General features: G+C 44.7%; 1 protein-coding gene and 1 long non-coding RNA gene across 3 annotated transcripts in view; both read right to left on the reverse strand.

Moving 5' to 3' along the window:
• SYN3 (synapsin III) overlaps positions 1-13,343 on the reverse strand; it is a 419,352-nt gene that overhangs the window by 172,469 nt on the left and 233,540 nt on the right. The window lies entirely within an intron of this gene.
• LOC125920341 (uncharacterized) lies at positions 4,623-13,285 on the reverse strand. 2 transcript variants are annotated; one of them, XR_007457025.1, is made up of 3 exons: positions 12,670-13,285; positions 12,368-12,486; positions 4,623-5,251 (listed from the first exon to the last, which is right to left on the reverse strand). It is a non-coding gene; the product is annotated as an uncharacterized LOC125920341 (long non-coding RNA). The 2 variants fall into 2 exon arrangements; XR_007457026.1 differs by lacking the exon at positions 4,623-5,251 and adding an exon at positions 9,693-11,334.

Genomic DNA, 13,343 nt, shown 5'->3' on the forward strand with positions numbered 1-13,343 from the left:
AATGTCTCCTTCTCCTTTATTTTACTGATGAGGAAACTGAAGTAGAGAAGTTAACTTGTTCCAGGTCATACAGCAAGCTCCTGGATTCATTCAACAAATAGTTTTTGAGTCCTTTTCACATGCCAGATCCCCATTCCCACTCCTACTAGAGGTTCACTCTGGATACAACTGCAAAAAAATGCACACGCCTCAGCCTTCATGATCATTCTAGTGATGGGGCAGATGGTAAATGATGAATAAATAAATAAACACAATAATGTCAGATGATGGTAAATGCTCTAACAAAACCAACAGAGGCACCTCTCTGAGAGGAGTAGTTGTGGAGCAGGAAACACATTTAAACAAGGTAGTTGGGGGAGTCTCTCTGAGAAGGTAGCATTTGAATTGAAATCTAGGCAAAAGGTCAGTCACAGAAACATGTGAGGGCAGAGCATTTTATGCAGAGGAACTGCCTGTGCAAATGTCCTGAGGTGGGAACGGGTTTGGCTTGTTTGAGAAACAGAAGGAAGGACAGTATGGCAGGAGTGAATGAATAAGAAGAGGGAGAGTGGTACAGGATGAGGCCAGATAGTTAAGTACCTCCCAAAGTGCCTAGAAATCATGTCAGAACTTTCATTTTTGACTATGTAAGCCATGGAGGAGGAAGGTTCTAAGCTAAGGCTGACAGAAAGTGTTTTGTGTTCTCAGAAAGATCCCTCTGGCTATGTCAAGAACAGATTCAAAAGAGGCAGGGGCAAGGTGCACACAGGGAAGCCTGTTGGAGGCTACTGGGGTAGACAAAACACGAGATGGAGAGAGGCCACCATGCCTTCCCTGGCCCACGGTGGTGGTATCACGATGGACAGGATAGGGCAGAGTCAGGGCACACTGGGGGACACAGTCAAAGAGTCAACAGAATTCGCTTGTGGACTGGATATGGGCTATGAAAGAAGAAAGGGCTGGAAGGTGTTAATTGGCTTGAACAGTCTGCGTAGACAGTTGGAGCACTTCCTAAGACGGAGACTGGGAGGAGCAATTTCAAGAGGGAAATCAAGAGTTCTGTTTGGGTGGATTAAATTGGAGATGCCTGTTAGACAGAAGGCAGACGGACAGATGTCTGGAGTCAGTGGCCAAGGCTGGTCATACAGGCACCCACACACACAGATGCCTGTACATAAACTCAGAGGGTTGGGGAAGATGCCCGGCCCTCACAGGGCTGTAGACTCTGACTCAAGGCTGCTGAGAAGACACTGTTCCCCTCCCACCTCCAGGCTGGGGAGGGGGCTTTGGAACGGTCAGGATGTCAACCGGGCCTTCCTCCTGGAGATCCCCCTCCAGCCCTCCCAAGTAGAGGCAGCCCTACGTGAGGGTGGGGGTGGAGGCACAGGTGGGTAGAGACTTCTATGGGAATAATAACAATGGTAATAACCTCTGCTAGGAGACTGCTTATCTTGTTCTTGAGCTTCTTGATGAATAATCATCATCTCAAATTCCTCACAGACTCTGGGAGATTAGCAGTGTGGGGCCAATGGCCCCATTTTACAGATGAGGAAACTGAGGCTTCAAAGAATTTAGCAACACCTCCAAGGCCACCCACATGATGGGTCCAGGACTCAAACCTGGGCCCTCTGAGACTGATGTGACTGCATTCTTCCCAATATTAAGCTGTCTGCCTCCAGAAAGGCCTTATTTTCAGAGAACTAGCAGGATGGGCTTTGGAGCTAAACTGCTAGGGTTCAAATCCTGACTTGTCAACCTTATTTCTATTTCCCATATAAAAAATAAGGATAGTAAAAGTGCCCACTTTGGAGGGTTATTATGAGTGCTAAGACAAATGATACTTATAAAGTGCTTAGAACAGCACAGAAAATTCCATAGAAGTGCTGACTACTATTGTTAAAATTACCTTAATCTATACTGAACAGTCTAACCGAGAGACCTGGGGGTGCTTAGAACCTAGAGGGAGAACCCAAGCCCCTCATGTAACAGGGAAACTGAGGACCAGAGAAGGGAAGAGGGTAGCCACCTAAGCAAACTGGGGCCATGAACCTGGCTGGTGGAAAAACCCTTTTTACTCTCTGAAAGTCACCACCCACTAGGCTATTTTTTTTTTCTTAAGGAGTCAGACTTCCAAGCTTTCTATACCCTTAATTCATGTGGAATTTCTGCTCTGGGCTTGGCTCCCAGGAGGAGCCCCTCCACCCCTTTATGAAAATAGAGTGGAGTCATTCGGCAAAACCTCAGCCTAATGCTTTTAAGGAACTGGCAGGTTGAAATAGGAAACTGTTCTAAGTAGAAACCACAGCAACAGCACATGCTTGCGGCTGCCGGCTGCTGCCTGCATCCTTGCCCGAGGCCCCGGGGATAGGGAAGATGTTGGCCACGCCACGTGAAGGGGCCTCAGGAGCTTGGCCCTGGTGCTGCTGATCGTATGTGGCCATGTGACAGCAAACGCCATGTCTTGTGGGCATGATATTTTCAGGTCAAATCAAGGTGAGATGGTCAGATGGGCTACCAGCATTAGAAACATGGAAGGCTAGTGTTTGAGCAAAATTGCCCTTTTCTTTGCACACCCCTCGTGTTGTTATCTGTTGAAACAGAGGCCCAGAGAGGGAGGCAACTTTCCTAAGTCACCCAGCAAAGAGTGATGAAGCAGGAAAAGAGCTTACATCTTCTAGTACCTAATTCTCTGCTCTTGTGCAATACTCATTCACCCCTTCTGTTAATACTGTCCTTGGTTCCAGAGCATAAACTGTGGGTCAGAAGATCAGTGTTCAACCTCAGCTCTGCCTTTTCTTACCTTGGTGATCTTAAGCAAGTTACTTAACCTCTGTGTGCCTCGGTGTTTTTTGCTGTTGTAAATAAAATTGGGTATAACAAGACTACTTATCTAATAGGATTGCTGGAAGGAGCCAATGTGATAATCCAGGTGAAACTCTTGGTATGGTGCCTGACAAATGGTAAGAGCTTAATAAAGTTTTTATTTTTAATGTATTAAATACCTAGCAGTAGCCACTTTCCCCCCAAAATGCTCAGTCAAGTGGGAGAAACAGGAAAGTAAATTTTGATATATTACTAAAAATGTGTTGATAGTAGAAAGCAGGATGCCATGACCCAGGTGGAGGTCCTGACCCCACAGAGCAGGCAGACCCCGAGAAGAGAGTGGGCCAATATTTGCCAAACATGTGTTACGTGTATAGATCAGATCCCAGGTCCAGGGGCTTCTTTCCACTACTATATGTTTTTTTGTTGTTGTTGTTGCTTTTGAATATGATGTCTTCATTTCCCAGGAGAGGGGACATGTTGCACAGACCTATTCTTTTTGCCTGCTACCTTGACTGTCTGGCTAGTGCTGGGATGCCATCTGAGGCCAAAACCAGCATCTATTTCTTATGAAGCACAGCACAAAATTTAGGTTCCAGTTCTACACCTAAAAACACACTTAGTGTGGTGGTAGTCGGAACAATGCCCCTTCCTCCCCACACAAAGATGTCCACATACTAATCCCCAGAGCCTGTGAATACATTCTTCCACCACTAAATGGATTTCACAGGTGTGATTAAGTTAAGGATTTTTGAGATGGAGAGGTTATTGTGGATTATGGGCCCAATGTAATGATATGGGTCCTCAGATACGGGGAGGATCAGTCAGAAGCAGAGACTGATAGAAGACAGAAGCAGAGGCTGGAGTAATGTGAGGAAGGGGCCATAAGCCAAGAAATCTAGGTAGCCTCCAGCAGCTGGAAAAGATAAGGAAAGGGATTTTCCCTTAAAGTCTTCAGAAGAAACCAGCCCTGTAGACCTATTTTAGAATCCTGACCACCCAAACTGCAAGACAATAACTTGTGTTGGCTTGAGCCACTAAGTTGGTGGTAATTTGTTATAGCAGCCACAAGAAACTCATACATGTAGTCAACGTTTGCCCTGATTCTGCTTTAACGTGACCTTGGCCACCTCAGCCTTGTCCTTTGTTATATGTGGTTTGGGTCTTATTTTTAGCATAACTCCCCAAAACACAAGTGCTGCTGAGCATGACATAAAAGGCCCTGCATGATCTGGCTCCTCCCTGGCACCTGTCTCCTTTTCACCTCTCTCTTATCCTAGGACAGGGTCTTGGGGGGGAAACAGGAATACACAGGTGTGCAATGTGAGCTTTCTTTTCCACCTTTCCCATGAGATATTCAATGAAGTCTATATTTCTCACTAATAAGCCCATGTGGATTCTTTTGAGATATCCAGAGGGGCTCTGAAGTCTGTATCCATGTTGACCTTAGTGTCATGTGTCATTTGCCATCATGGGGCCATGTATGGCAGCCATGATAACAGAGTGTGTGACACAGGACTTGGAAGAAAGGTAGGTGACACCCAGGTTAACAATACATGAGACATTGTGGTTTGGCTGTTGTTGATACAGCTCACATTTCCCTCCTCCACCATATACACCTATGTCAGTCTGCATTCTCATAGATGGGAGCTTATGTCTTGCAAGGTGGAGGGTACTGGGTGGGGGAAGGGCATGGTTAGGAAAACAAAAGATCTAAAGATCCAAGGGGTTGTCTGGTCTCTGTCTGGATTGCATCCTCAAAGGAGAGGGGGTGTTAGAGGCAAACCCCAATGGAACCATTTAAGAGTGATTCTGAGACTCTAGTCACAGCAGAAACAGCCTCTTAAGCAGCTGTGGCTTCCTCTCCTACTATCCTACAACTTCTTCTCAACAACACACCAGGAGGAATCTTCCAAAAATGCAAATCAGGTGGGGTTCCTTCCCTGTTTACTACTCTCCAATGCTTCGATTAAACTTGGAGTGAAATCCAAGCTCCGTGTCATGGCCTGCCCTTACCTACCTCTCTGACTTCATCTCCTACCAGCTCTTATCTATCCCTGTGCTCAGGCTACACTAGCCTTCTCTGTTCCCCGAGTTTTCCAGCTCCTTCATGTCTTAGGGCTTTGGTTCCTGCTCCTCCCTTTCCCTGGAAAACTCTCTCCTCCAGATCTTGACATCTTGGTTATTTCACATAATTTGGGTCTCAGCTCAAACATCACTTTCTCAGTGAGGCTGTCCTTCAATGTATGGCTCAGGTTGGGTTCCCTACAACCAGACACAAAGACAGACTTGGTGACTTATTTGCAAGGTGATCTTAAGTGAGGGAGTCACGACAGAGATGGGAATGTTGGCAGGGTGTGTTACTGAGTTGGTTACTTCTTCAGGAAACCGAGGATCGGTCCCACTGGAGACCTCTGAGATATCATGGAGAACATGCCTCAGAATTGTCCTGCAAAGAGATGGATAAGTTGGAGTATTTATCCACTGGCTATTGCCCTCCTTGGTTAAAGGTTGGCCTGGGGACAGTCAATCTCTATGTGTGGCTGGGGCACACTCCTACAGCACCAGAAAACACCCTCAGAAGGAGAGATGGAGAGAGGCATGTGGGACAATGTTTGTGTGCCTGGTAGTTGACCATTGCAGTTGCTAGTGAAGTCAAGGTGGGCCAAGAAGATGTGGGGTGGGGCTTCAACAGTGTCTTTTATGCCATCCTATCTAGTGCTTCTCTACCCTGGCAGTCTTATTTTCATTATATTTCTTATATTTATCTAAAATTTTCTTATTTATTCAGCTACCCATTTGTTAATTGTTTATTCTTCATACCCCAAACTAGAACATCAGCTACACAAGAGCAGGGATCTATTAGTCTTATTCACCATTCTTTCCCCAGGTCTGAGAACAGTGCCTGGCACAAAGTAGAGCATCAGTAAATATTAGTTGAATGGATGAATGAATGAATGAATGAATGGATAAATGAAAGTGCTAATACATGACCTTGGTACAAAAGCATGGTCCTGGTTCAGTAGGAAATTGACTCCAGGTCGCCATGTGGATGATGGACATAATCAAGTAGAAGGCAGAGACAGAAAAAGGTAACTGATACCCACATATGATAACAGTTAATATGCTGTTTTATTGGTAGATGTGAGGTTATCTTTGAGGGACCCTCTAGAATAATTGGGGACTACACCTATTGGGACTACCAGGTGTTTGGGAACTTTTAAGCCAGCAGTCATCATATTAGTAAGATTACCAATGTTTGTACAAACACTTCCTCTTTCAATAAATTAAAGTAGGTTCAAGGTTACCCCTATAGTGACATCATTCTCACAGACTTTCAATACAATCTACTTTCTTGAATGGGAGGGAAGAGGCTGAATTTACAGCATGCATTTATTTGTTCAGCAGGCATGCAAAGCATGATCCACTTTATCTCTGTGGCAGAACAGCAGTGTGCTAAATGCAGTTGGAATTCCTTCTCTTCCATTTGCTTGGTGACTTTGTGCAAACAACAATACCTATTTGAACCTCAGTTTCTTCTTTATTCATCTGCACGTTGAGAGTGAGAACAACTACCCGGTAGGGTTATTGTGAGGATTCAATAGGAAAACACCAGTAGCACTTAGTAGTGTGTCCTAAATGTAGGCATCAGTCCCTAGACAATGATCATTCTCCATACTGATGATGATGATGATGATGATGATGATGATGATGATGGTAAAGGCTTATATTGTTCAGGAGGGCAATGTGTGCTCAGGCTCTGGACTATATCCAGGATAAGTAATAGTTGCCTTTGGAATCACAGCACATTAGCACCATAAGGGAACTTAATGTCCTTAGACAGTGATATTAAGACAAAGAATAGTCATTGTCCTAGTGGCTGGCATTTACTGAGGGTATACCTCCAAAATGTTCCATCCCATTGGCCCAATTGAATCTACTGCAAAGTGGCTGCAACAGGATGTCTTAGTCTGGTTCTATCGAACGAATTCCCTTCACTCATATACTTCTAAGACACTTGGCTAAACAGCCACCTGAGTATGCTATGGCTTCCCATGTGTTTCTGCTTTCAGAGGATGGGCTAGACATGAAGATTCCAGGATTTTTATCATTTCAGTGGATTTTCTCATTATGAATTAATAGATTGGAGTTCTTTTATTTTTATTTTAAATTTTTTTTTTTATTTTTTATTTTTTATTTTTGGGACAGAGAGAGACAGAGCATGAACGGGGAAGGGTCAGAGAGAGAGGGAGACACAGAATCGGAAACAGGCTCCAGGCTCCGAGCCATCAGCCCAGAGCCTGATGCGGGGCTCGAACTCACGGACCGCGACGAACTCACGGACCGCGAGATCGTGACCTGGCTGAAGTCGGACGCTTAACCGACTGCGCCACCCAGGCGCCCCTATTTTAAATTTTTTAATGTTTATTTTTGAGACAGAGAGAGAGAGAGAGAGAGAGCATGATTAGGGGAGGGTCAGAGAGAGAGAGAGGGGGAAACAAAATCTGAAGCAGGCTCCAGGGTCTGAGCTGTCAGCATAGAGCCTGACACAGGGCTTGAACTCATGAACCGTGAGATGGTGACCTGAGCCGAAGCTGGATGCTAAAGCGACTGAGCCACCCAGGTGCCCCAATAGATTGGCATTATGACTGCAATTAAATTTCCTACATATTTTGATGGAAGAAGATGAACTGATGATGTCTTCAAGGGTGTTCTGATCTAAGTGTTAACTATATGGTTCTCATTTCAGTTTTATACAATAATGCTGTGAGTCTGGTTAACATGTTAACCCACACCTGAATAGTGTATTTGTTTAGGGTTTGCTGATAAGTTCTGCAGAACCTGGTTCTGAGAATCAGGAGGTTCTGGTACCTCCTGACCCACATAAACTGTGATGTAATAAGGTGTTAAGCTGATAAATGTGTGGTAATTTGTTAGGCAGCACAGAAATTAATACAGACCTCAAAGCCTTCCTCATCTTGCTTGTACCTCCACACCAGTCACATTTCTTGCCACTTTTATTATGTTTCAGTTTCTTCCATGAATCTCTCTCAAGATGCATATTCAAGTACCTGGAGTTCTCTCTCCTCTTCACCTGAAACAATCACCCTCATCCTATGTGTCACCACAAACACCACTTTCGACGATGGTCTCTTCTGATGTCCTGCACAAGGTATGTCACCTAATGTGTGGTCCCAGAGCCCTCTGTGCTGTTCTCTTCATAATATCCATCACAGTTGTAATTACTCGTTAACCAGGTCTATTCCTTGCCGGCCTTTTGAGTTCTGTAAGAGCAGGAATTGCATCGGCCTTATCCACCTTGCTATCCCTAGTGCCTACTGAGGCACATAGTAGGTGATCAATAAATATCTGTGCAGTAAAAGAATGAATGCAACACCATGCAGGGTGAGGGTCTTGGATTAAAAGGCTTCCATAGACTTCCTGTCTGACCTCTGCTGCCCCTAGTGGTGTGATCTGAGGTCTCTGGCCATTAATGCTGTGGATGACATTTGGGGGATTAAGAGTCACATCCCTGTACCCACCTGTACGAGGACAACTTGAAAAGGTCACTTCCTGTTTCTGGAGCCTACTGCTCCACAATCTATAAATCTAGGATGAGGCTGCCAGCCACAGTTTCTGGGGAAGTTGATAGAGGACAAGTGAGGTAATGCCCAGGAAGTTCTCAGCAAGATACAGCTTCATAAAAGCCTATGGTCAGGCTTTTAGATTCAGGACACAACCCAGGCACTTGGCTTGGCCAGCAGTGATGTAAAGGCCAGTGGTGAGGTAACTGCCAAGGCTGGGAGATCTCGCCAGTGAATGCCATGGCGCTCTGCTCCCCAGCCCTTCAGCTGAGCATCTGTCTTTATGTCTAAAGTAGGTGCAGGATCAAGGCCAGGCTTGACTAGACGATGGAGGCTTGTGGGCTGAATTCCCCATACTTAACGATAAAGCCCTTTACAAGACTTCCAGATGTTTCTAAATATATTCCTGAGATACAAATAACCAGAAGCAGCAGTAACATGAAGTGGAAGCCACATGATGTGATATTTAGGACTAGAGGCTCTGAAGGCAGACCACCTATGTTTGAAAACCAGCTCCAGTGCTTAACTGGCTGTTAATTAATAACCTCTCCAGGCCTCAGTTTTTTCCTGTGTAAAATGGGAACCAATTATGATGGCTTCATGCGATATTTTGAGGGGACTGCTGTAGAAGAACCACACAAAGAGCTTAACATAGTGCCTGGTGCAGAGAAAATGATTCATACATTGTACCTGTTAGGGTTATTGTTGTTTTGTTTTAATCAGAAGAGCTGCAAGCACTTTCCACTTGCTTAACACTAACGACAAACTTGTGTTTAGGACGCACTTCCAAGCACATGATCTTATTCTCTCATTAGACAGCAGGGCAGGGACCTGATCTGAGACCAGCTCCTGTCTCTTGCTCAAGCTTCATCCCCAGCACCTAGGACAGTGTCTGACACACTGCAGGCTTCTGACAACCATGTGTTGAACCAATGGGTCTAATGAGATCTATGTAGGAACTCTCAGGCATAAGTTGTTATTCGTGTCATTTGCTAATAAGGAAATGGAGTGATCTGCCCACAGCTACCATCACTGTGAAGTCAGATTCCAACCTTCCTGACTGCAAATCCAACTCTGTTTCCACCACCTTCGGCTTCCTGGTGACTCCTCCCATTCACTTAGCTCAGTAAGATGATGCAGGTAGCAGAATGGAGTGGCAGGAACATGGGCTCTGGAGCCAGAGAGCAGGTTCAAATCCTAGCTCTACTGCTTCCCAGCTCCATGACCACAGATGAGTCACTAAGTCTTTCTGTGCTTCATCATCTTATTGGTAAAGTGGGGGTTAACAGTGTCTATACATCATATGAGGTACATCTTATTGCCCAATTTACAGATGGGGATGTTTCACACAGGTGGGCCTAATCACTCATATTTATGATAAGGAACCACCTATCTTTATGATAACGACCCTAAGTTTCTTTTTTTTAATTTAATTTTTTATTTTTTAAAACTTACATCCAGATTAGTTAGCATATAGTGCAACAATGATTTCAGGAGTAGATTCCTTAGCGCCCCTTACCCATTTAGCCCAATCAAAAAGAATGAAACCTTGCCATTTGCAACTACATGGATGGAACTGGAGGGTATTATGCTAAGTGAAATTAGTCAGTCAGAGAAAGACAAAAATCATATGACTTCACTCATATGAGGACTTTAAGAGACAAAACAGATGAACATAAAGGAAGGGAAACAAAAATAATATAAACACAGGGAGGGGGACAAAACAGAAGAGAGTCATAAATATGGAGAAAAGACCCTAAGTTTCTCAAAGGTGGGGACCACGTCTCTCTCTTTCTTTCTTTCTTTCTTTCTTTCTCTCTTTTTTTTTAAGTTTTATTTTTATTTATTTTGATAGAGATATAGAGGGCAAGTGGGGGAGGGGCAGAATACCAAGGGAGGGAGACAGAATATCAAGCAGGCTCCATGTTGTCAGCACAGAGCCCAACGTGGGGCTCGATATGTCCATTTATTTCACCAAACCTGCCTAGAACCGATAAATGGCAACTATATTTATTGGGCATCGGCTAGGTGTCAGTAAAGTGCTGGGGATTTTACCTATGCTGTTCCATTTAATCTGGATATCAACTCTATGAAGCTGTTCCATAAGTCTTATTTTCCACATTGGACAAAAACAAGACAAAACAAAATCCTGAGGTTCTGAGGTTAAGAAAATTGTCCAAGCCTTCATGGCTGGTAAGTGATTCAGACTCAGGGCAGTTAAACTTCTGAGGCTGTGCCTTGTCCTCACGTCACAATGCCTTTAAATGGAATCAATCCCTTTACATGGTGGCAGAAAATAGGGGGTGAGATCGATGGAAGGAAGTGGTCCCCAGATTTCCAGCTCTTTGGAAGGCCATATCAAAGACCACTGAAGGAAGTGTGATTGATGGTGGCCACAACAGTTAGCGCATCAACAGAACTTTAACTTGCCTGACCAGGATATGTCAAGGGGTGGGGCGGAAAGAGGGCAGCCATATTACACAATTATGATGACGCACAGACCTTTCTTGGGCCTAAAAGACTTCCCAAGTCCCGAGGGGAATAGCATGAATACCTCATTGTACCCATGAAGGAGGAACTAACAAAGACCTCTTATCTTCCAGCTTCTTATGCCAGAATCAGAATTATCTCTGATATTCTGGGCCTTCATGAGTTCTCCTTTGGCTGTCTGGGCACAGGGGAGCAGTTCCTTTTGGTTGCTATTTAATGCTGAACATGGTCAGTGCCTGCTGGAGCTCCACCTTTGCCATATCTGTGATCTTCTTGAAGGCAACAGCCTTATATTCTTCATCTCTGTGTTCCTTCATCTGGCACAGGGTTTGGTGTAGATTTCAAACTCACAGAATGCTGAACCAAAGCCCAAGAGTTTGGCTAAATACAAATGGCCAAAGCCCATGGGATGTTCTTAAGGTCTTCAACCTGGGCATCTCAGACTGGTCCAGCCAGGCTGCTGGACAACAAGAGCTGGAGGTTAGTTTTAAGGTAGTGGGCTATGGCTTTCCTGGAGACACTCTGGACATGGAGGGACACTATAGGAGCACATGGCCAAGCCTAGTCAAAGCCTGGTTGAGAGAACAGAAATGTACAGTGTGGAGACCAAAAACTGACAATTAGTCTAAAGGGCCAGAAGCCAGGATTGAGTTGAGTAAAGCGCCAAGACTCCAGAGATGTCATTTGAATGAGAAAAGGTCCAAAAATAAACGTAGATTCTTTAAGGTTATTGCTGCCATGGTCTGTGGGTGTATACAGAGTGGCTGAATCTGCTGCCTTAAAAGGCCTGAGCTAGGTGAATAGATATAATCCCTTGTCTGGTGTCTCAATGTCAACAACTTGGGGGCATCTTTTCACATAGGAGTAATCTAAAAAATCCCTGAGCCTTGATTAGGCCAGTGAATGGTGTATAGTGGATACATATATGTAAGATATATTTTGGGGAGTGTTTGTGGCCAAACCAAGACCAAAAACTTCTCCCTCCCCACCATCTTAACTGCCCACCTTTATCTCCAGAAGCAGGGAATAGGTGGGGAGAGGGGAAGGGCAGCTGCTGTTATACACAATATATTCCCAGCTATTCCAGCTTTCATACATATGACCAGGGGCAGGCACTGACCCAAGCTCAACCAAATCAATACTCTAGGCACTTGGAATTGGTAGAGGGAGGAAGGGAGAGAGAGAGAGAGAGACTGACAGACAAACAGACAATTACGGTATGAGGCTGGCCTTGCAAGGGCAGGCATGCTTCATGCTGCATGGATCTGAGAAGCAGAGGAAGCCCATCTTTCAAGGTAGAAGAAGGATAAAGCAAATGCACAGAGCAGGGATGAGACCAGAGGCGAGAATGTTTCCTGATTCTAGACCATTTCTGAACTTATTGTTGTCTCTGGATTCCATGAGATACTCCCTATGCGTCTTAGGCTAAATCTCTGACTAAGCATGCTTCCTTACATTGGTTTCTGTGTTTTATTATCCAAGAGTCCCACCTAATACTCCATGCATCTCCTCCGTGGTCTTTGACTCAAAGTTGCACTCAAAGTTGACTCTCAGGGTAGATAGGGTCTTTCGTATCCATTCCACGTTCATTCTAATGTGTTTGCTTGTTCTGAAAGAATCAGGAAAAGCTAAAACTATATCCATAGACATCTTTTTGAGCTAGAGTCTAAGTGTGGTTTAGGTCTCCCTGATTATGTGCACCTGTACAAGATTTGGGAGGCAGAAGCAGGGGAAGGCCACATTCCTGTATCTTTCTGTGGAAGCATTCACAGAGGACTCTGGTTCTGGTTACCTGTTTTGTATGTGCTGAAGGATAGGACATCAAGGCATCTGCGTTCTGCAGGCTCTGGCATCAGATGAAGTAGGTTCAAGTCCCAACTCTGCCACTTAAAAGCTGTGAGATGGGCAAGTGCCCTCTCTCTGTGCCCTGACCCAAAACCTGACCCAATTTTTTAACCAGAAAAATGAGGATAACGATGGTATCTATGCCATATAATTGTTATATAAGTTAGCTTGAGATAATGAATATAAAGTCCTTTAAGGAAGGGACTGGCACAAAGTAAATCCTCAATTAATGCTAGCTGTTATTATGATTACTACAATTAGTAGTTCAAACCCATAATGTCACAGTGGGAAGCAAAATAATTTGTGTAAATCACCTAGCACAGGCTGGTACCTTCCCATCTCCTTTCTAGCTTCTCTCCATATCTAGCCCTGGAAGTTCTGATTAGCTAAACGGGGCCCTGTCTTATTCCCAACATAGTTGCTAATGATCAGAAAAAGAAGGCCAGATCCTGAAGTGTCACCATCAGCTGACTCCTCTGCTGCCTCCCACACTGGCTTGTGAATCATGGTCAGCAGACTCTAGCAGCCAGAAGGGTCACTGGGTCCCCCAGCCCACTGGTGAGTAGGGGCTGCAAACATTTTCATCGCCATTATGAGCTAATAGCTGGGTCTCCGACTCAT

The sequence above is a fragment of the Panthera uncia genome, chromosome B4, assembly GCF_023721935.1.
Source record: "Panthera uncia isolate 11264 chromosome B4, Puncia_PCG_1.0, whole genome shotgun sequence".
In the NCBI taxonomy this organism is placed as follows: Eukaryota; Metazoa; Chordata; class Mammalia; order Carnivora; family Felidae; genus Panthera; species Panthera uncia.